Source organism: Syngnathus scovelli, chromosome 3 (assembly GCF_024217435.2).
Source record: "Syngnathus scovelli strain Florida chromosome 3, RoL_Ssco_1.2, whole genome shotgun sequence".
Lineage (NCBI taxonomy): Eukaryota > Metazoa > Chordata > Actinopteri > Syngnathiformes > Syngnathidae > Syngnathus > Syngnathus scovelli.
In genome coordinates this window covers 2594351-2617130 of record NC_090849.1, presented here as the reverse complement: position 1 = coordinate 2617130, position 22780 = coordinate 2594351, and the positions used below count along the sequence as shown (strand labels likewise).

The 22780-nt window shown below is 44.0% G+C and overlaps 1 protein-coding gene and 1 long non-coding RNA gene across 16 annotated transcripts in view; one reads left to right on the top strand and one right to left on the bottom strand.

The window, feature by feature from the left end:
• Positions 1-22780, bottom strand: part of ptar1 (protein prenyltransferase alpha subunit repeat containing 1) — a 135107-nt gene that overhangs the window by 109707 nt on the left and 2620 nt on the right. For 3 of the 15 annotated variants that reach the window (XM_068650275.1, XM_068650274.1, XM_068650273.1), the window contains exon 2: positions 17536-17818. The exons of the other annotated variants lie outside the window; for them this stretch is intronic. The gene's annotated coding sequence lies outside the window, so the exon portion shown is untranslated. The remainder of the gene's footprint in view (positions 1-17535; positions 17819-22780) is intronic. 15 annotated transcript variants of the gene reach the window in all.
• On the top strand, positions 11834-13767 carry LOC137840182 (uncharacterized). Its single transcript, XR_011086662.1, has 2 exons — positions 11834-13120; positions 13346-13767. It is a non-coding gene; the product is annotated as an uncharacterized lncRNA (long non-coding RNA).

Below are 22780 nucleotides of genomic sequence, written 5' to 3'. Positions count from 1 at the left end.
CGCCGCCACACACCTGGAAGTCCACGCCGGTGCTTAGCGCCGTGTGGTGGTGAACTATTTATGTTAATGTTATTTGATGTATTTTATTTCATATAGCAACGTGTACGTTTTTATCGTTACAGTTCAGTACTTGTTGACTCGTTGAACTCTTACTTTGTTAAATAAGGAGACGTTTACCAAACCCACGTCTTTCCTTGTACTTTGTTAACACTATAATATAGTTATATACTAGATCTGTGGAATAACGACAAGGCTGACGTCAGGGCGCACGCGCGGCGTTGTTGACAAAGGACAAGGAATTTGATCGATGGATTTAATGATTTGGAGTGACACAGATGGTTTGATAATATTGTTTTTTATATGATAGTTATTTGATATATACTTTATATATCGTTATATGGGTCTGTGGAACATTTAGAATATTTAGACGTCAGCGGCGTGGCGCATATGCGGCATCGTTTCCATGAAGGACGATTGATGGATTTAATGAATTGGAGTGACACAGATGGCTTTATAAACATGTTATTTATGTAGTAGTTATTTGAATAACTCTGAATGTTACATCAGGCCCGTTCTCAGCTCTTCGTTTGTGTTTATCTCACGTTAGCATATGTATCGTTTAGCCTGTTGTTGCTCGTTCATGTCTGTTCTTGGTGTTGGATTTAGTCAAATAAATCCGGAGCGATTTTCACGTTATTGTGCATTTTATGGCTAATGCGACCTGTATTCCGGAGCGACTTTTAAGTCAGAAAAATACGGTATACTTTATATATCGTTACATGGGCCTGTGGAATAATTTGTACTGCAACTGACGACAAGTCCGACGTCAAGTACAAGTACAGCAGGCAGGTTCTGCTTGACATCGGCAGAAGTGGGTTTTGCGGCGTTCTGGACTTTGAAGTGTCGACATTAAAGGCGCTCGGACTGCTGCGTCCTGAAACGTCGCCGACCTCACCCGCTATTCCTCCCCCGGTTGGGAGCCGTCGGAAACGGTGTGCGAGGAGGCAGAAGAGGGGCAAGCGCGGAGGCGTCCGGGCCAGGCTGGCGGCCAACCCAGCGCGACCGGCGGTGCCCTCCATTCTTCTGGCGAATGTTCGATCGCTGGACAACAAAATGGATTACGTTCGCCTGCTGAGGTCTACGAACCGGACTGTGCGGAACTGCTGTGTGCTTGTGTTCATCGAGACCTGGTTGAGTGACAACATTCCGGACTCTGCAGTGCATCTGGAGCGGCTAACGTGCTATCGAGCGGACCGTGCCATTGTACGAGGGGGAAAGTCGCGAGGAGGTGGAATATGCGTCTACATCCGAGAAGAATGGTGCCGGGACTCTGTGGTGGTATGTAAGCACTGCTCGCCGCTTGTGGAGTTTGTGATCATTAAGTGCCGTCCTTTTTATCTGCCGAGGGAATTTACCGCGATTCTGCTAGTCGCGGTATACATCCCGCCTTCCAACATCGAAGGAGACAGGATCGCGGCGCTTGGTGAACTGTACCAGGCTGTCAGTGAACAGCAAACAGCGCACCCTGACGGTTTCACCATCTTCGCTGGAGACTTCAATCATGCCAACCTGAAGTCTGTTTTCCCGAGGCTTCACCAGCATGTTCCTTTTCCGACAGGTGGAGACAGCTTCCTGGACCTAGTCTACTCGGCGCAAAAGGGAGCTTTCAAAGCCACCCCCCTCCCCCATCTGGGGCTTTCTGACCATCTCACCGTTTTGCTTTTGCACGCATACAGACAATTGGTAAAGGCATCCAGGTTGGTTCGGAGGCAGGTTCGAGTGTGGCCTGAGGGTGCCTCCGATGCACTTCGTGACTGCTTCGACACCACTGACTGGGACTTGTTTAAGCAGGCAGCCACCTACAACGATTGGACGGACATAGAGGAGTATACTGACTCTGTTACCTCTTACATCACGAAGTGCATCGATGATGTGACTTGCTCGAAATCCGTCGTCACTCGCGCGAACTGGAAGCCGTGGCTGACGGGGGCCGTCCTTAGACTGTTGAGGGCCAGGGACAAGGCTTTCAGAGCGGGGGATGAGGCTGGCTTGAGGACAGCGAGGGCCGACCTGTCCCGAGGCATCAAAGAAGCGAAGAAGGCGTTCTCGTGCAAGGTCTCCACCCACTTCAAGGACAGCAAGGACGCACGTAGCCTTTGGCGGGGCATTCAGACCATCACGGACTACAAGCCCGCGCCGAGGAGCTGTGAGGGCGACGTCCGTCTGCTGAACGATCTGAACCGCTTCTTTGCTCGCTTCGACGCCCAGAACAGCACTTGCCCGCTGAAGAACACTCCCCCCCACACGAGCAATCCCTGCGCCTCTCTGCCGACGGTGTGAGGAGGGTGCTTGCCGCTATTGACACCCGTAAGGCGGCGGGCCCTGACAACATCCCGGGTCGAGCGCTGAAGGACTGCGCTGGGGAGCTGTCGGGTGTCTTCACGGACATCTTTAACGTTTCCCTGCAGCAGGCCATCGTCCCCTCGTGTTTCAAGGCTGCCACCATCGTTCCTGTGCCGAAGAAACCTGCACCGTCCTGCTTCAATGACTACCGCCCTGTGGCACTGACGCCCATCATCATGAAGTGCTTTGAGCGGCTGGTCATGGAGCACATCAAGTCCGTTATACCCCCCCCCATTGACCCTTTCCAGTTTGCGTACCGTGCCAAGCGGTCCTCTGAGGATGCCATCTGCTCTGCCCTCCACTCGGCCCTCACCCACCTGGAGAGAAAGGACTCATATGTGAGGTTGCTGTTTGTGGACTTCAGCTCTGCCTTCAACACCATTGTGCCGCAGCGACTCATCTGCAAACTCGACGAGCTGGGCCTCAGTACCTCCCTCTGCAACTGGATACTGGACTTCCTCTGTCAGAGGCCTCAGGTGGTGCATGTTGGCGACAAAATCTCCGCCAGCATCACGCTGAGCACGGGGGCCCCCCAGGGCTGCGTGCTCAGTCCATTGCTCTTCACCCTGCTGACGCATGACTGCACTGCGACCTACAGCGACAACCACATAGTGAAGTTTGCTGACGACACGACTCTGGTGGGTCTCATCACAAAGGGCGACGGGACTCGGTACAGGTCGGAAGTTGACCTTCTGACCACGTGGTGCAGGGACAACAACCTCCTGCTGAACGTCAATAAGACCAAGGAAATCATTGTTGACTTCCGGAAGGGTCACACAACACACCTGCCGCTGATCATCGACGGTGCTGTGGTGGAGAGGGTGAGCTGCACCAAGTTCCTGGGGGTGCACATCAGTGAGGACCTCTCCTGGTCGGCAAACACCTCGTCACTGGCAAAGAAAGCTCAGCGCCGCCTGTACTTCCTGCGGAAGCTCAGGCGTGCATGTGCTCCTCAGGCAGTCCTGTCTACATTCTACCGTGGCACCATTGAGAGCGTCCTCACCAGTTGCATCGCTGTCTGGGGTGGTAACTGCACTGAACAGAACTTGAAGGCCCTGCAGCGCATAGTGAATACGGCTGGTAAGATTATTGGTGCTTCGCTCCCCTCCCTGAAGGACATTTACACCGCCCATCTCGCCCGCAAGGCAACCTCGATTGCCAGAGGTGTGAGTCACCCGGCTCACTCTTTGTTTGACCTTCTGCCCTCTGGGAAGAGGTACAGGAGCCTGCGCTCCCGCACCACCAGACTCGCCAACAGCTTCTTTCTCCAGGCTGTTAGGGCCCTGAACTCGCTACCCCCTACTGCGTAGCGTGCGGCACTGTTGCGCTATTTTCGGGAATGTCTGCTGTACACGCACTTGCTCCTTTTTTTTCTGCTCCTCTTATTTATTTATTTATTGTTGTGTTATTTATTCATTATTTATTCAGCACGCTTTTGTTATACTCGTTTACTTGTTTGTCTGTTGTGAGCCATGTCTTGTCACCGTGGGATAGGGGGGAACGAAATTTCGGTTTCTTTGTGTGTCTTTGGCATGTGGAGAAATTGACAATAAAGCTGACTTTGACTTTGACTTTGACTTGAGCAGCGCGGCGCACACACGGCATTGTTTACAAAAAGGATGATCGATGGATTTAATAATTTGGAGTGACACAGATGGTTTGATAATATTGTGGTTTATATAAAAGTTATTTGATATACAATTTAGACATCGTTACATGGGCCAGTGGAATAATTTGAACTGCAACTGACGACGAGTCCAACGTCAGGGGCACACGCGGCATTGTTTACATAAATAACGATCGATGTATTCAATGATTTGGAGTGACAGAGATGGTTTGATAAAGGTGTTATTTATGTTATAATAATTTGGATAACCGTTAATGTTACGCCAGGCCCGCTCTCAGCTCTTCGTTTGTGTTTATGTCACGTTAGCATACCGTATCGTTTAGCCTGTTGTTGCTCGTCCATGTCTGTTTTTGGTGTTGGATTTCGTCGAATAAATTTCCCCCAAATTGCGACTTTACTCCGGTGCGACTTATTTGGTTTTATTCACTTTATTGTGCATTTTATGGCCGATGCGACGTATATTCCGAAGCGACTTTTAGTCCGAAAAATACGGTACATACATTTTTTGTCTATCAATAAGTGTATATTAGACTTAGACTTAGACTTAGACTCAACTTTATTAATCCCTTGGGATACCCATATAAGTGCATATGTTATCATTAGAAAATTAAATGATAGTTTCAAACATGTAAATAATATATTAATACGTAGTATAAATGACCACCCCGAGTGGATCACCACCTTATCGTGGTGGGGTGGTTTGCGTGTCTCCATGACCCCTAGAGCTTTGTCGGCTGGAGTATTGCACTCATGGCAGGGTCACCCATGCCGGACAGGTCGAAGGGTAGAGACCAGACAAAGAGTGATTCCACTGGCCCTCCAAGTTGGGGGTTGGGCTGTGGGCTGATAACCCGCTCTCGGAAAAAAAAAAAAAAAGCATTATTACAGAAACCAGAAGCAGAGCACACACACCAAATCAGAGGGACGCTGTAGCCAGTCCAGTAACCAGAGACACAATGACGCACAGGGTCCAAAGCCAACAGGACGCCCTTGGGCCGAATAGACCACTGCTGCACCCGAAAAACACCATGAAGATTGGAAACTGGAATGTAGGAACATCATACGTAAGCGGCAACATCACACTAGCAGCAAGAAAAATGACCAACAGAGGAATGGACATCATGGGTATCAGCGAAACACACTGGACAGGACAAGGAAGAGTGGAATTGGCAGAAGGAGAAACCATCATCTACTCAGGAAGAGACGACAACAACCATAGACAAGGCGTAGGCACACTCATGTTGAAGGCAGCAATAAGAGCCCTGATTGACTGGACTCCAGTGAACCAAAGAATCATTCAAGCCACATACCACTCCCAACACATTTGGTTCACGATTGTACATATTTACGCACCCACAGAAGATGCAGAAGAGCAAGATAAGGACGAATTCTACACAAGACTGCAAGATGTACTAGATAGCAGGAACAAACATGACATGTTGATTGTAACAGGAGACCTGAAAGCCAAAGTAGGAGATGGACACCAAGATTACGGCAGGGTCATGGGCAAGCATGGACTCGGAAGGATGAATAACAACGGAGAAAGGTTGTGTGAAATGCGTGATATGAACGAACTAGTCATGACAGGTACGCTGTTTCCACATAAAGACATACACAAAGCAATGTGGGTATCTCCAGATGGGAAGACCAGAAATCAGATTGATCACACACTCATCAATAAACGATTTAGGAACTCATTGAATGATACAAGAGTACACAGGTCTGCAGCCATTGGAAGTGACTACTATCTTGCATGTACAACAATCAAGCTAAGACTGAAGAGACGACAAAAAGAAAGAAAAAACACCAGAATCAAGAAAGACATTGCAAAACTATAGAACGAAAACATGTTAAAGACCTTCACTATCCGTCTAAGAAACAGGTACCAAGTACTGGAAGAGGAAGAGCGAGGAGGAACAGGAGATGAAGAGGTAGAGCGTGACTTCCAAGTAATGGAGAGGGCATACACAGAAGTAGCGGAGGCAGTATTGGATACACCACGGAAAAAGAAGAAACCATGGATCTGCAAGCAATCATGGAGCCTCATAGAGCAAAGAGATGAAATAAATAAGATCCTGGGAACACATTCCGAAAGAATCAAGAAGCAGTTAAAAGAAAAGTATGCAGAGATGAACAAAGAGGTGAAGAGAAGTATAAAAGCAGACAAAAGGAAATGGATGGAGGACATTGCAAGTGAAGCTGAAGCTGCTGCACGAAAACAACACATGAAGACACTATGGACTAACAAAAACACTGTACAACGAGAGACCCAGGCAGAGCACAAGCAGTACTAGACAAGGATAGTAACCTCGTTAGTGGAAGGGATGCGATTAAGATGAGATGGACGGAACGCTTCAAAGAAGTGTCAAATAGAACAGAGCCGGAAAACCCAATAACTGAAGAAGACGAATGTGAATTCAGCAACAGAGCTGAAGAGATCACGATACATGGACCAACACTAAGTGAAGTTAAAGAAGCAATAAAAAGACTGCAGAATGGCAAGGCAGCAGAAATTGACTACATCACAGATGTATTATTAAAAGCAGATGTCGAGTTTTCAACAATAAAAGTACAGTAACTGTTACAGAAAACATGGAAACATGAAAAGTGGAAGAGAGGACTAATCATCAAACTAGCGAAGAAGGGAAATCTCAAAGAATGCAAAAACTCAAGAGGCATAACCCTGTTCTCTGTAGTGGGAAAGATACTGGGTATCTATTATAGTAGATCGAATAAAGAATGGAATTGATTGCAGGCTGAGAAAGGAACAAGCAGGTTACAGGACAGGTAGGAGAACAACAGAGCAAATCTTCACATTGAGAAACATAATCGAACAAGTAAATAAGTGGCAAGCAACACTATACTTAAACTTCTTAGACTTTGAAAAAGCCTTCGACTCTGCACATCACGAAAACCGGTGGATCACCATGAAGAAGTATGGAATTCCGGAGAAGATTGTGAGAATGGTCAAACTATTTTATGAAGACTTCCAGTGTGCGGTAGAAGACCAAGGGGAAGTATGTGAGTGGTTCAACATCAAAACCGGCGTAAAACAAGGACGCAATATGTCAGGGTTCTTGTTTTTGTGATAGGCTGGATTATGAGAAGAACAGTTCATGAGGGAGACAATGGAATTAGATGGACGTTGACATCAAAACTTGATGAACGGACAATAAGGACTGCAGAAAAGATAATTGGAATCAACCTCCCATCTATCCAAGACTTGTACCTGTCCAGGACCAGGAAACGTGCAAGTAACATCTCAACAGACCCTTCGCACCCAGGTTGCAGCCTGTTTGAACTACTCCCCTCCGGACGCCGTTATAGAGCCCTGTACACTAAAACCAGCAGACACAGAGACAGCTTCTTCCCCCAGGCTGTCGCTCTGATGAACTCACACCACTCTTAGAGTCTCAGAGTCATTACTGTGCAATAACATCCCGCTTGCCATACCTTTTTTGTCTACACTGTTTGTACTGTGTCCTCTCTGCATCCATTGCAGCCTGGTCATCCTCGAAGAGGGACCCTCCCATCTGTGGTCTCTTCTCAAGGTTTCTCATTTCCCCTAGCTGGAGTTTTGAGTTTTTCCTTGCCCTCTTGGGAGTTTAAGATCAGTTTAAGATCAGGGGGTGTCTATGAATATCTTTTGTTCTTCACATGTCCTGAGTGTTGTTGTTAGTCACCTAAATGTTAAACAGAGGCTGTGATTTACCGAAGTCAAATTCCTTGTTTGGCACGCTCAAACATGGCGAATAAAAAACTCTTGAATCTTGAATCTTGAATTTGGACTTCGCAGATGATATAGCGTTACTCTCCTCTACAAAACACAATATGCAGAATAAAACAACCCGAGAATGGATGCAGAAACAAAGCGAGTAGGACTCAAGATCAATACACAAAAGACAAAAACAATGAGGATAAACGCAAAAAAACAGGAATGAATCACGATCAATGAGCAAGCTATTGAGAATGTCGACCAGTTCACTTACTTGGGAGCAATACTATGTAAAGAGGGAGGCGGAATGAAAGATCTGAAGAATAAGCTGTCAAAAGCAAGAGGGGCATTTATCAATCTCAAAAAGATCTGGAGCTCCAATTACATCTTAAGAAGAACCAAGCTAAAGACACTAGTAGTGCCAGTACTGCTGTATGGATGCGAAACGTGGAAAATGAATAAAGGGGACGGCAAGGCAATTGATGTGTTCCACAACCGATGCCTACGAAGAATACTCCGCATACATTGGCAAGACCACATCAGCACTAAAGACCTACTAAAGAGAGCTGAAATGGAGCCATTGAGCGAAGAAGTTAGGATGCGTAGATGGAAAATGATTGGACACATACGACGGCAGGACCACAACAACGCTTGCAACACAGCCATGACCTGGGTACCAGAAGGAAAAAGAAGGAAAGGAAGACCAAAGACCACCTGGAGGCGTACTGTTGAGAAAGAAAGGAAAGAAGCAGGATGGAAGTCATGGTCTGAAGCGAGGACTGCAGCAGCTGACCGTGACAATCGGAAGCGCTCTGTGAAGGCCTTATGTGCCACAAAGCACAAAGTGAATAGATAGATGGATAAATGACATATGGAAAATAATGTATAAATAATATAAATATAACACGTGTGTGTGTGTGCGTGCGTGTGTGTAACATGCCGTATTTTCCACACTATAAGGCGCACTTTAAAACTTAAAATTTACTCAAAAAAACACAGTGCACCTTATAATGCAGAGCGCCTTTTACATGGATCAATTGATGAATTTGTTGATCCATACTGGTTGTACACAGCGCTCTGCCAAAATGTTTCAGTACGTTTTAGTACGACTAGTAAATTACAAAGCCGCATCGCTTTCAACATTATTGCAACCGTGGTCAGGGGCGTCACTAAAGTAAGCTACTGCTGGTCGATCGCATGCCATTTAAAAGTAGGAGGAAAAAATTAGAGGACTGTTTGGCTCTCAGCACGTCATTTTCTTGACCAGTAAATTCCTGGCATGCAATTTCCATTTCCTGCTATTGAATCTAAGGTCCCATCTTTGTACGCTTTCCTATTGACATAGAAACGCAAAATTATTCACATTTGATAATAGAATAGAATTAGCTGACAAGTTACTGTATGTGAAATGGCCGAACGCTGGATGAGGGTTGCTAAAGGCGAGCTCAACATTGTGCCTCTATTGGAAACTTCTTCAGCATGTCCATCTATAACAACTGTGAATCAAAAAACATGCAGGAAAAAATGTCACAGTTTAGTATTAGAAGATATTGTCAATTCTGGCTGCCAAGGGCGCAACAGCTCTCAAGAATACAGCTGTGAACTGTGGGTGATAAGACGAAAACAACATTGGGCTGCACTGATTGTGAAGTTTGGAATAACACAAAAAACATGATTAATACAAAAAGCTTCAGCTTTGACTACCATAAAATCCAAGAGAGATGGCACCAAAGAAGGATCAGGCAACGGCTGACTGCGTGGGAGAAATCAAAAATCTTGTGAAAGGTCTAGATTCAATAAAAAAATCAACTGATGGAGATAGAAGCTCGGATGGATGAGATCAAATTCTTTAAAGACGAGAATGCTAAGAAGGACCGGCTGATCAAAACTGTCACCAGCAAAGTGGAAGAGATCAGCAGAACATCAGCAGAACAAGATCAATGGTGTAATTATCACAGCTCTCACGATCAGGCCTAGGACCAATGCCGGGTTACTGAGGCATCAACGCAGGACAGATGATGTAGATAAGGAGGACAACTGTTCTATGGAAGAGCAAGTGGTGGAGTTTTAACAACAAATAACACAATTGTGGATCCGGGAATAGTGGATCTATGTCACCTGCTTCTTAAGAGGAGTCACCAGAGGTCGAGTCTGTGATAACCACGCTGTACTACTGAGATTTACAACCAGAAAGTAAAGAATTGCTCTATTGAAATAAGGGAAAATGTAAAGGGATCAAATGTTTGTATTGAGAATCTCAGCATTGTATGGCTTGCCCAGCAACTGAAGAAGGAAAGGAAGAGGTACTTGGACGGCAAACTGCACATGTCAAATGGATCATCTCTAGAAAATATCAGACTGGTGGCACAGATCAGAGCAATGAAATTGAGTTATGTCAAAACCTATAATAAAAAGTAAAAAAAAAAAAATGAGCCCAGCTCGTACAACAATCTGATCTTCAAAAATTAAATTGCAAGAATTGATGGATTTGGCTGTGTTATAACAAACTATTATATAAATCACCACCCAAAATCAAATGAACCTAATTACTACTGTAATGAAATGGATGAATGTATAAACTACACTGCTCAAAAAAATTAAAGGAACAGTTTTTTATCAGGGTATGGCATGAATTCAATTACGCTTTTCTGATAAGGTTTTGGTCAGGTATGTGGCAGAGGGGGTTGTTAATCAGTTTCAGCTGCATTGGTGTTGATGGAATTAACAAAAGGTGCACTAGAGGGGCAACAACGAGATGGTCCCCAAAACAGGACTGGTTTTGCAGGTGGAAGCCATTTCAAGTTCCTCCCTCTTGATCTTCTTTAACTGTTTTTCCACAAGTGTTGGCTTTAGCTAGAGTCATTATCACGACTGGGAGCATGAGGAGATTTCTTAACTCTCCTGAAATTGAGCAGATTGTCCAACTCCTCCAGGATGGCACATCCATGCGTGCTGTTGCAAGAAGATTTGATGTATCTCCCAGTACAATGTCCAGAGCATTTGAAGGAATGAGGTTGAAATACAAAAAGTCCTGCCTAGCTACAAAAACAGATACCGTATTTGCCGGTGTATTGGTCGACCTTTTTTGATCCAAAATCGACCGAAAAAAATCGACCTCGACTTATACACCGAGTCATAAAATTTAACTTCGTATTCATCGCTTCAAATGTGATGGTAACCAAGGCCGTTTCTCATGCATCTCATTGTGCGTTGCACTTAGAAAATTTGAACCGGGCGGCGTGCGCGAGTGCGCAGCCCGCTGGAAGTCGAATGAGGCTCAGCGATCTCCTCCGCGGTGCTTATAAACAGCCGATCCGCTCGGCGGGGGCTATTTTCGGCCACTCGGCGCGTGCGCACGGCCTCCCGGATGTGCCGGGCGGCGTGCGCGAGTGCGCAGCCCGCTGGAAGTCGAATGAGGCTCAGCGATCTCCTCCGCGGTGCTTATAAACAGCCGATCCGCTCGGCGGGGGCTATTTTCGGCCACTCGGCGCGTGCGCACGGCCCGCTGGAAGTCGAATGAGGCTCAGCGATCTCCTCCGCGGTGCTTATAAACAGCCGAGCCGCTCGGCGGGGGCTATTTTCGGCCACTTGGCGCGTGCGCACGGTCTCCCGGATGTGCCGGGCGGGTGCGCGAGCTCGCCGGCCGCTGGAAGTCGAATGAGGCTCCGCGATCTCCTCCGCGGTGCTTATAAAGTGCCGATCCGCTCGGCTTGGAGCTATTTCCGGCCTTCCGTTGGTGCCGGGCGGCGTGCGCGAGCTCGCCGGCCGCTGGAAGTCGAATGAGGCTCCGCGATCTCCTCCGCGGTGCTTATAAACAGCCGCATGCGCACGGCCTCCCGGAATTTGAACACATTTCGTCAATAAATTTCGCATATTGAATTTTGAAGTTTAATATAATGCAACAATTGAGCTCGACTTATACAAAGGATATATCATAAAATCGTAAATTTCCGTCGAATTTTAGGGGGTCGACTTATACACCGAGTCGACCTGTACACCGGCAAATACGGTATGCTCAAACCTCATTGAATAAAGTATATAAGCAGACAAGTATATTCACATATTAAATAAATAAAAGAAACATTTTAAGCATATAATTATACCTACACACCAAATCAATAAAGAAGACATAACTAGACATTTTTGATAAGTGGTGATGAGAAAGGTTTTTATAACTTTATGATCTGATATATATTTCTGAGCACTTTGAAATAAATGACTTTTGATATATTGCCTAAATAGCTTAATGACCCTTAAGGAACTGTGTAATGCATGCCTGATGTTTTTTCTCTAAATCATGGACACGGCCAGAGTTGTCTTGACCGTTCAGTACTTGATTGTATCTTATGTGTTGACTAATGCTAGACGCCAGTTTTTGATTACTACTGAACGCTGTCATGTAACATGGGGGGTAGAGATGGTGCAAATGGTAGAATATGGATTGTTCACAGGAATAAATTGGCAGAGTTGAAATTCCAAATTTGTCCAAAAGATGGCGCCAGACCAAAACGCAGAACCAAAAGAGGGGCCAGAATAAGCTAAGCCAGTTAAAATAGAAATAAAAGAGGAACACGGTGTCGGAGTGTGAGTCACGCATGGAAGCACAAATGTGATTTTTATTTTTTGATTTCTTTGTTTGGCTAAAAATGTATTCTGTAACTGCTTTAAGCAATATTATTTGTCAATTCGATCAAGAGACCCGTCACTATGAGAATAGTGGCGTGACATAAATTGTTTGGAGAAGCACAAATGTGATTTTTATTTTTTGATTTCTTTGCTTGGCTAAAAATGTATTCTGTAACTGCTTTAAGCAATATTATTTGTCAATTCGATCAAGAGACCCGTCACTATGAGAATAGTGGCGTGACATAAATTGTTTGGAGAAGCACAAATGTGATTTTTATTTTTTGATTTCTTTGCTTGGCTAAAAATGTATTCTGTAACTGCTTTAAGCAATATTATTTGTCAATTCGATCAAGAGACCCGTCACTATGAGAATAGTGGCGTGACATAAATTGTTTGGAGAAGCACAAATGTGATTTTTATTTTTTGATTTCTTTGCTTGGCTAAAAATGTATTCTGTAACTGCTTTAAGCAATATTATTTGTCAATTCGATCAAGAGACCCGTCACTATGAGAATAGTGGCGTGACCTAAATTGTTTAGAAAAGTAGGTCAAGGGTTTGGATTTTTATTTCAGAGTTAATTGAAGCGTAACTTTAAAAAGTTATTTTCATGGAACAGGAAGAGAAGAAGAAAAGGGGAAGTGAAAGGTTTTACCAGGGGCTAGCTGTGCATTTGGTGGAAAGTACTGCGTGGTCAGGGCGGAAACAGCTGCTGAAGGCCACAGATGTCCAAGCGTGGGAAGAAAACTGGGCACTCCTACTCTATAGTAGGCGTGGGAAAACTGACCAGTTCACTCTATAGGCGTGGGAAAGCTGGGCAGTCTTACCCTATAGGGAAGGTATAGGACAAAGAAGGGGAGGGGGGGACTGAGGAGTCTATAAAAAGTCCTGCAGGGACAGCTTCAGGGCTTTTTTCCCCAAAAGAGCGCTCATACGTGAAGAAGCCCGGAGGAGTTTCAAGATTTTTTTTCCAAAGTCCCGAAGATCTTTGTGTGAGACGCAGGATCGCTGGACTGAAATTAACTTGGATTTACTCCCAAAAATTGGACTGGACAACTTTAAAGGAGAAATAGGTGAGGGTTTACCGTTTTTATGTATTTTAGCGAGAGGGGGGAATAGTCATCGGGCCGCCGGCTCCCTCGAGGCCAGCCTGTTTCTCTAATTTGGATTTTAGAAGTAAGATCGAATTGATCACTCGACTTTGCTTCCACCAAAAATAGCACGCAGCTGGTATTTACCTCTTCCCTCTTTCATGAACTGTGTTTTGCAGTCGAATTGTTCTGGGATTGAATGATTTTATTAACACGGGTATCAGTGAGTGAAATTGTTCGGTTTCTGGAGTAATTGAGATTTGTAATTCTATTCCATGTTTCTTCAATAAATGTGTTTTGTATATTACTTACTTTGTTGTGCGCGGATTTGTACTGAATATGCAACCGATGGTTTGGGGCCGATTTAAATAAAATAAATTAACGGAAGTGTTTAAATCGGATTATTGGTTTTGTGTAGAACGGAAAGTTATTTAACTATTCGAAAGGCTCAGGCCCGCTTCCCCTTTTTGCCGCGTAAAAAATAACTCCGAACAAGTTAGAGACTTGAATAACTTCCGTAGTTATTTGAGCCACGGGTGAATTTCGATCCGTTCGAAAGTTTGTTTCGTCTGAATAAATTAACGGAGGTGTTTAAATCGGATTATTGGTTTTGTGTAGAACGGAAAGTTATTTAACTATTTGAAAGGCTCAGGCCCGCTTCCCTTTTTTGACGGGCCGTGTAAAAAATAACTCCGAACAAGTTAGAGACTTGAATAACTTCCGTAGTTATTTGAGCCACGGGTGAATTTCGATCCGTTCGAAAGTTTGTTTTGTCTGAATAAATTAACGGAGGTGTTTAAATCGGATTATTGGTTTTGTGTAGAACGGAAAGTTATTTAACTATTTGAAAGGCTCAGGCCCGCTTCCCCTTTTTGACGGGCCGCGGAAAAAGTAACTCCGAGCAAGTTAGAAAATTGAATAACTTTCGTAAATATTTAAGGGAAGAGTGGATTTCGTTAAAAGTGAATTGTTGGAAATTTACTTCTTCTAAATAAAATAACGACGACGGTTAAAATAAATCATTGGAGTTGGTGGAGAATAAAAGTATTTCGATTGTCCGTCGGGCGCGGCCCAGTTCCTAAATTTGTCGGGCCGCGTCAAAAGTTAAACGGGACACGATCAAAAAATAGACTTGCCTTCCAAATTAATTATTGAGCAAATCTAAATAGAGCACGACATTTTTATCCGGTTTAAGAAAGTTATTCTTTTTAAAGCAATTAAGTGGGGTGAAGAACTCCGACGGTTAAGTGCTAGATCTACGTATAGGAAGTTAGAATTAATCATATAAAGTGCATTAATTTTCTTCTTAAATGCTATTATTGTCACACTTTTATTAATTCGATTCTCTTTCAAATAAAAAAGTTGGTCGGCTCGCTGCATGAGCGACCAAGTGGAACGGACCCATATCAACATTTACTTCGGCAAAACTAGTGCTTGGGTGCGCTATACAAACGAATCCCTGAGGTCTTAACAAAGACATCTAAAAAATATCCGTAACAAAATAAGCACTTCAAACATTAGCGGGGAGCCATCAATACGATGCGGTCACTTCGAAGTCCTGCCTCGAATTGAGTTACTCGGCACGAGCTTCGGGTGACTTGAGAGGGATTGGCGTCGTACAGAAATTAGATTGATTCCGGTGGAGTTAATTTAACTCGGGTGGTTAGATTACGGACGAATCTCCGAACCCGGCTAAAACAAACCCGTTACCGGGAAGCCGGGGGCACCTTAATCCAAGAGGTGCGTTTGACAACGCTCTCTGCACAGAGGGAAATATTTTGCCTAACAAAGAAAAGATACGGTTGGAAGCATGATTAAACTAAGAATAAGCAAAGACATGAAGTATCAAAAGAACAGCAATAGATTAATGATGTCACAGCCAAAAGATCACAGATCTAGGTAAACGGACCAACACCTCGGATCTCTCCTAAGAATTGCCACAACAAATTTTACTCCAGACTATGACACACTAGCAAAAAAGGGAGACCAACAACACTGTTCCCACTGAAAATGAAGGGGAGGCTTTCAAGTTTGTTGTAAAAAAAAATGCATTTTGAATATGATCTGTACAAATAGCAGGGATTGAAACTAGCGACCATTCTCATTTTCAAACAATGCAGGATGCTCAAGGACATTGATGCACCACCTGTTTGTGACTAATCTTAACCTGTAAAGTTCTTAAGGCTTACTTTAAGGAAGTGTTTCCCGTTTCCTCACCTCTGTTACCAGGTGTTTGTGAGTTAAAACTCTGCTCTGATTTTCAGATACCCCTCACCGTGTTGCCGTTTTGATTACTTTATTTGGATGTATGCTTTCACCGATTCTTCAAGATGATATATTTGGTCAGAATGTTTGCCGTTTGATGTGATCTCATAAGATAAACATCTTTCATTAATCTGACTTGCAGGCACTGAAGTGATTATTATTCATAATAACAGTGTCGTATTTTATGAGAATCACTGATAACAGTTTTTTAGGGATGTTTTTTTTTTTAATGCTGTTAATAAATGCATTTGTTTTCAAAAAACTTTTTTTGAATATCCATGCTTTACTACCTACTAAAGGCCAAAACCTTTTATGCAATGACCTTTACAGGTCGTTTATATTACTTCACACAAACACTACATCCATCTGCTCCTGGTTCGGCCCCCCGGTCAAAATTTAGAACCCAATTCGGCCCGCAAGTCAAAAAGTTTGCCCACCCCTGCCTTAAACTGTGCATATCAGTATAGATATCCCCCAAAAAAATTTCACCATTGAAATCTGATGTATTTTCAAAGTGTTCCTTTAATTTTTTTGAGCAGTGTATTTGAAGGACCAGTTCAATAGTCCCATTGACTTGGAGGTAAAGCTTATAATTTATTTAAACAGTACATGTTTAGATGCCGACATTGGAAAAATACAGGATTACCCACAAAGGATAAACCCTTTAACATCATTGCAATATCATAAACTTGGATTAAAGATGATAAAGGGGGATTCCATCTAGAAGGATTCAAATTTGTTCACAGAAGCAGGAGCAGGAAAATTTCTGGTGGAGTTGCCAGCTCTATGATGAACATTGGCCTTTAATCAAAGATTTGGGCAACAATGGCAGTAAAAACAAAAAGAGAGATGAAACCATGACTTAGCAAAACTTCAGTAAATACTTGCAGAAAAACACAACCTGTATAGTGATCTCTAATTTTCCGCAGGAGATGCATTCCAGAATCACCCGCAAAAAATGAAAATCCGTGGAGTATAGGGAAGAAGAAAGATTTACGTAGTGTAAAAGTATTGGGAAGGGTTTAAAAAGCTTTAATATTGTGTACTAGACCACAATGCAACAGGGGATTCATAATCAACCGCGACTCACCTTTGGTTTCGCGATGCATGATGTTCCCCGGGTTAGTGTGGTATGGTAAATCTGAGGTTGGACCGTTGCTTGGCAAAGTAAACCATGCTTTTAATTGACTTGCATTACACCCATGCCTTCTAGCGGACAACAAAAAACGCTGTGTGTTGTAAATTTCCAGCTCAGTGGTCTAGTAGTAGAGTGTCCGCCCTGAGACTGGAAGGTTGTGGGTTCAAACCACAGCCGGGTCATACCAAAGACTATAAAAATGGGACCCATTGCCTCCCTGCTTGGCACTCAGCATTAAGGGTTGGAATTGGGGGGTTAGATCACCAAATGATTCTCGAGCGCGGCACCGCTAATGCTCACTGCTCCCCTCTCCCCCAGGGGATGGATCAAAATCACATGGGGGTGGGTTAAATGCAGAGGACAAATTTCACCACACTCAGATGTGTGTGTGACGATGATCATTGGGACTTTAAATTTAACTTCAATACATTGGTATTTAAATTTCTAAATATGCATATACCGTAGTTGTACTATGTTCATTGTTTTCACTTGTCAATTATTTTACAGATGTGTGTGTGACGATGATCATTGGGACTTTAAATTTAACTTCAATACATTGGTATTTAAATTTCTAAATATGCATATACCGTAGTTGTACTATGTTCATTGTTTTCACTTGTCAATTATTTTACTGGTTCTTTTATCACAAACAAGATATTTAGGTTGAATTACCTGACATGTTTCGGCTTGTACTTCCGCCTTCATCAGAGTGTCACTGGTGTAGTTGTGACGCGTCTTTATCAGCTGATGAATGAAGGTGTGGCTCACCTGTCAGATCTGACAAGTGAGCCACGGCCTCTGCTGTCCGTTCACCCCTCCAGAATGCTGCTCCAGGTGGTAGAGAGCATGAAAGCTCCCTCGTCCCTGTTGAATCTCGTTTCTTCACTCTTGAGACTAGCCCACGCTTTCCCCCCCACCTATCAGGGGCTAGTCTCACATTGTAGGTAGGGCATTCCTTAATAAAAAGAGAGGGGTGTAACCATGACCTTTAGTGTATTTTGGATTGCTGTAAGTCTGGATGCACTCCTCGCGAGAAAAGATCAACATTCTGTCTCACTGGTTTTGTCTGCTGATCCTTTTGCTGAATCTGAACCTAACAGTCCTCGTGCCCCGCTTGCGGATCTCGATGGCCTCCCTGATCCAACGCTGATGTTTGCTTTCTTTGGTGCGGATGACTCTGGCCTTTTCCCAGTCCATGATGTGATTTTCTCTTTTGCAGTGGTCGGTAAAGTCAAAGTCAACGGCCAGGGAGCGGTTGAAGATCGTGGTGAAGGTGGGGGCGAGCTCCTCAGCGCATGCCCTCAGCACCTTGCCGGGGACCCCATCCGGGCCTGCGGCCTTTCTGGGATTCACTGCAAGGAGCACCTTTCTGACCTTGTGCTCCTGAACAGTGAGTGGAGTGATGTCAGAGCTGGGTGGGGGAGGGGGCAGGGCAGGGACAGGAGAGTGTTGCTGGGATGTTCCAAACCGAGCAAAGAAGCTGTTTAGCTCCTCTGCCAGCTGTGCGCCTTGGTCTTCGACTTGAGCGGCACTGCCCCTGAAGTTGGTGATCTCCTGGATGCCCTGCCACACCTTACGGCCGTTGTTGCTGGACAGGTGGGACTCGATGCGTTGTCTGTGGTCCGCTTTCGCCCGTTTGACTCCTCTCCTCAGCTCAGCTCTGGCAGCGCTGTAAAGAGCTCTGTCTCCTGACCTGAAGGCGGTGTCGCGGGCTCTGACAAGAGAGCGGACCTGGCTGCACATCCAGGGTTTCTGGTTAGGGAAGACCCGGATGGTTTTGGTCACAGTCACATTGCTGGTGCAGAACTGGATGTAGCCCAGAACTGTGTCTGTGTGTGTCCCCAGCTCCTGGTGGTCGAACAGGTCCCAGTCTGTCCGTTGAAAACAGTCTTTGAGTTTGTGGAGTGCATCCTCAGGCCAGGAGGTGATGGTCCTTAAGGTGGGTCTGAGTTTGCGTCTGAGGGGGGTGTAGGCAGGGAAGAGCAGGAGGGACAGATGGTCTGATTGCCCGAGGTGGGGAAGGGCGATAGCTCTGTATGCATGTTTGATGTTGGTGTAGACATGGTCCAGGGTGTTCTCACCCTGTGAAGCTGGTAGAAATTCGGCAGTACAGTCTTTAAGTTGGCCTTGTTAAAATCCCCCGCTACAATGTGGAAGCCATCAGGGTGAGCCCGTTGTTGTTCACTCACAGCTCTCAGCAGGAGGGAGAGTGCCGTGCTTACGTCAGCACCGGGTGGAATGTAAACAGCAATGACGATAACAACAGCTAGCTCCCTCGGGAGGAAAAAAGGCTGGCACCTGACTGCCATGTACTCGAAGTCCGGACAGCAGTGGCTGCCTACGATGGTCGCATTGTTGCACCAGTTATCGTGCACATACATACAAAGCCCCCCACCCCTGCGTTTACCGGAGTCCAATGTTCTGTCCGCGCGTAGCAGGGAGCGGCTTGCTAGCTGCATGCTAGCATCGGGGATTTCAGTTGATTTGTAATGAATCCAGAATGTATGACATTTTTGTTTTTTGAATTGCATTACAGAAAAGAAAGAACTTCATCAGAATATTCGAATTTTCTGAGACAGTCCTGTGTGTGTGTGTGTGTGTGTATATATACACACACACAAACACTGCTCAAAAAAAATTAAAGGAACACTTTGAAAACACATCAGACTTCAATGGTGAAAAAAAAAAGTTGGATATCTAGGATACTGATATGGATAGTTTAATCCAGAGTTCACCCAGCCCCCCATCTGCTCAAAATGAACCCAAAATGGTACCGTTCGTTTGTGCTTCGTTAGTGCTGGTTTGTGCAGCAAAAAACCTTCATTTGTGCTGCTTCGGTTTCGTAGATATTACACATTTATTTTATAGCGATGATGTCACCCAGCCCCCCATTTTCCTCCAAATGGACCCAAAATAGTACCGTTCGTTTGTGCTTCGTTTGTGATGGTTTGTGTTGCAAAAAGTTTCGTTTGTGCTGCTACGGTTTTGCAAATATTACACATTTAATTTATAGCGATGACGTCACCGTATTTCGTCGCGAATTTCATGCTCCTGGTGCAGGATGAATACAAGGTAAAAATGTTCTTAGCCTTTTTTTTTTTTTTAGCTTACAGAAAACTTTCACTGCGAGAAATGGATTTTAGTACGAGGATATTTCTGTAATTATGTTTTTATCGTGCTCATTGATTAATTTCCTTGTTATCAATAAGCCTATGATATTTTTTTTCAATTACATCTGACGTGAAAAAGTTTCACCGCAACCTAAATACCTGATGAGTCTATGTCTGTTGCAAAACATTAATTAATGCAGCAATTAATACATGTATGTGAAGTTGATGACAGCCAGAAAAAGAAACTTGAAAACGTGAAAAAACAACTTTCTTTGTCAAAGGGAAAATTATCAACATTTTTTTCAAACAATTCAAACAATGCATCACTGCACTGTGTAGAACACAGCATGTGGGAAGATTTTAGTATTTACTGATGCTGCTTTCACTCCACTTCCCAGGTCATTATACATAAATCTCCCAGGCATATGCAGTCCTCTTGCAGTATGCCGCATAATGCCCAAGAGAATCCTGGGTCAGTCCTCACTCAGTGCCACAATGGTGATAGCACGAAGAAGTTCTTTTGCATGTTACAAACATTGTGACTTAAGAAGCTGTGCTATTGACCTGACAAAGAAATCCTTAACACGAGGTATTTTGTTTTTCAGGCAGTCCCATCGGCAGATCATCTTAATACAGTGTGCTACATCTACCCTGACAAACCATGGGGGTAGATGTCCAGGTTGATTCCCACGTGAAATGTTAAAGCACTCATTGATGTAGCTCTTCAGATGAGGGGTAAAAGCTTTGACTTAGAGCTCCAAGCATCGCCAGAGAAAAGTCACTCACTGCTTCTTTAGGAACAGATGCACCTGCATGGATCCATTCCTTCAGCCACTGTGTGATAGCGTTAACATCATGCTTCTCTGACAGCATCTGGACGACTGGGACACTGGAGCTGGTATGCCCTGTCATAACACCCTGATACAGGAAGATATGGCCAGACATGCCATTCAGCCTCATCAGTTTTTTAACTATTGAGCCAGTTGCATCAACACATAATATTAGGTGAGTTTATTTAAGCTCTTGTACACATGCATTTGTGTTTGACTCCAATAGTGACAGAAAAACTTGTCAAGTTCAATGTCTTTGATGCTGTCACTGTGAGGTGCACTGTATTTCAACATCTGCAATGATAAAATTGGATTTTTGTCACCTAATGCCAAATCATTTTTCTCTTGCTTTGCCTTGCGCAGGGTGGCCAAATTTGACAGGTGGCTTGGCTCAGGGTCTCCGAAGTCCATCAGTTTATTTGCCTGTGATGCTCGCCATACATGTGGTTCCATCCTGCCCTCACAAAGTTCCTTGGCTACCTACACACGCAACTGTCCAGATAGAAACCGCTTTGAGCTACCAGTGTGTAGGGAGTCATCACTGTTCTTAATGAAACAGTTCAATATTATTGGACTGTTAATTTCTGGCTCTCCGCCCCAATTAATGTTGAGAAGGCCATGACACTCCTTGCAGTATCCTCTGATTTTGATATAATTATTTGAGACCAATGGAGAGACCTTGGCTCTTTTAAAAACAAATGTGCAAGGAATTTTGACTGTTTTCCAGATTTGTTAATTTAGTATGATGTGGGTCCAGGTGCCAGGCTTCAAAATTGTATATTCTCTTTTTTGGGTTCGACAGTTCTTATCTTTGTATTCAGCCTTTTCCGTAATAAATTCCATCCACTTGTCAAAAGGAATATGAAGCTGAAATGACCGTTCAGGGCCTGATTCCGAGCTTGCTTCGCTGCTAGTTTCAGGATCAGTTTCATCATGACTGAATCCCAGAGCTGACCAGATATTGTGTCTGGTCGTTTTTACAAAGGTGTACAGAGCCTTTGCAGACATCTTCTTTTCCAACTGTTCACTCAGATCTGTCCACACAGTCGCGCTTGGAGTGGCTATGTTACCATTTTCAAGTATGGCCTCTTTTGAACTGCAGCAATTAAATCATTGTCTACTGCTGGTTGTTTGGGCATCTAGTTGAAGGACAAATAAATATAATCAGGATTCATTGCTTGAATAATTAAAATTACACATGCGTGTTCAATATAATTGCTATGCATGGACGGAAAAATGATGCAAAGGGAAAAATATTTTGACATCAAAATGTATCAAGCATGCTTTCTTTAGAAATTTAGTTTTCTTGATCTGTGCAAATTACACACGTCTAATAAGACAATGTTAGCGAACTAACTATTCAGACTATCTGGGGTGTTTTTAATTCTATACTGTATGAACTCGTTTTGTTTTTACACATTTTACTTACATTGGTCGATGGTCACTTCCCAGAAAAATACGCTTTCTGTCACTCACTGTTATTAAATCTTCGGAGGTAGTTGTGCATTTGTCGCTTGAAAAAGTTGCACGTCTTTGTTTTTCGCCACCCTGTTGCGATATGTCTTACCGGCCTGGAGAGGTAACTTTGCATGGTAATTAGATGATTTTAATAATGAAAAATTACAGTGGCACAAACAAATGGTTAATTAACGATCCATGGAACAAGGATTTGACATCTCTAGAAAATAAATTAATATTAAATAAATGACAAATTGAATGATTCACTGAGCGCAAACTAAATTTTTTGCGGCACAAACAATCGGTACCATTCTGGGTCCATTTGGAGTTAAATGGGGGCTGAGTGACGTCATCGCTATGAATGAAATATGTAATATCTACGAAATCGTAGCAGCACAAACGAAAATGTTTGCTACACAAACAAACGGTACCATTTTGGCTCCATTTGGAGGAAAAGGGGGGGCTGGGTGACGTCATCAGTTTAAAATAAATGTGTGATATCTACAAAACCGAAGCAGC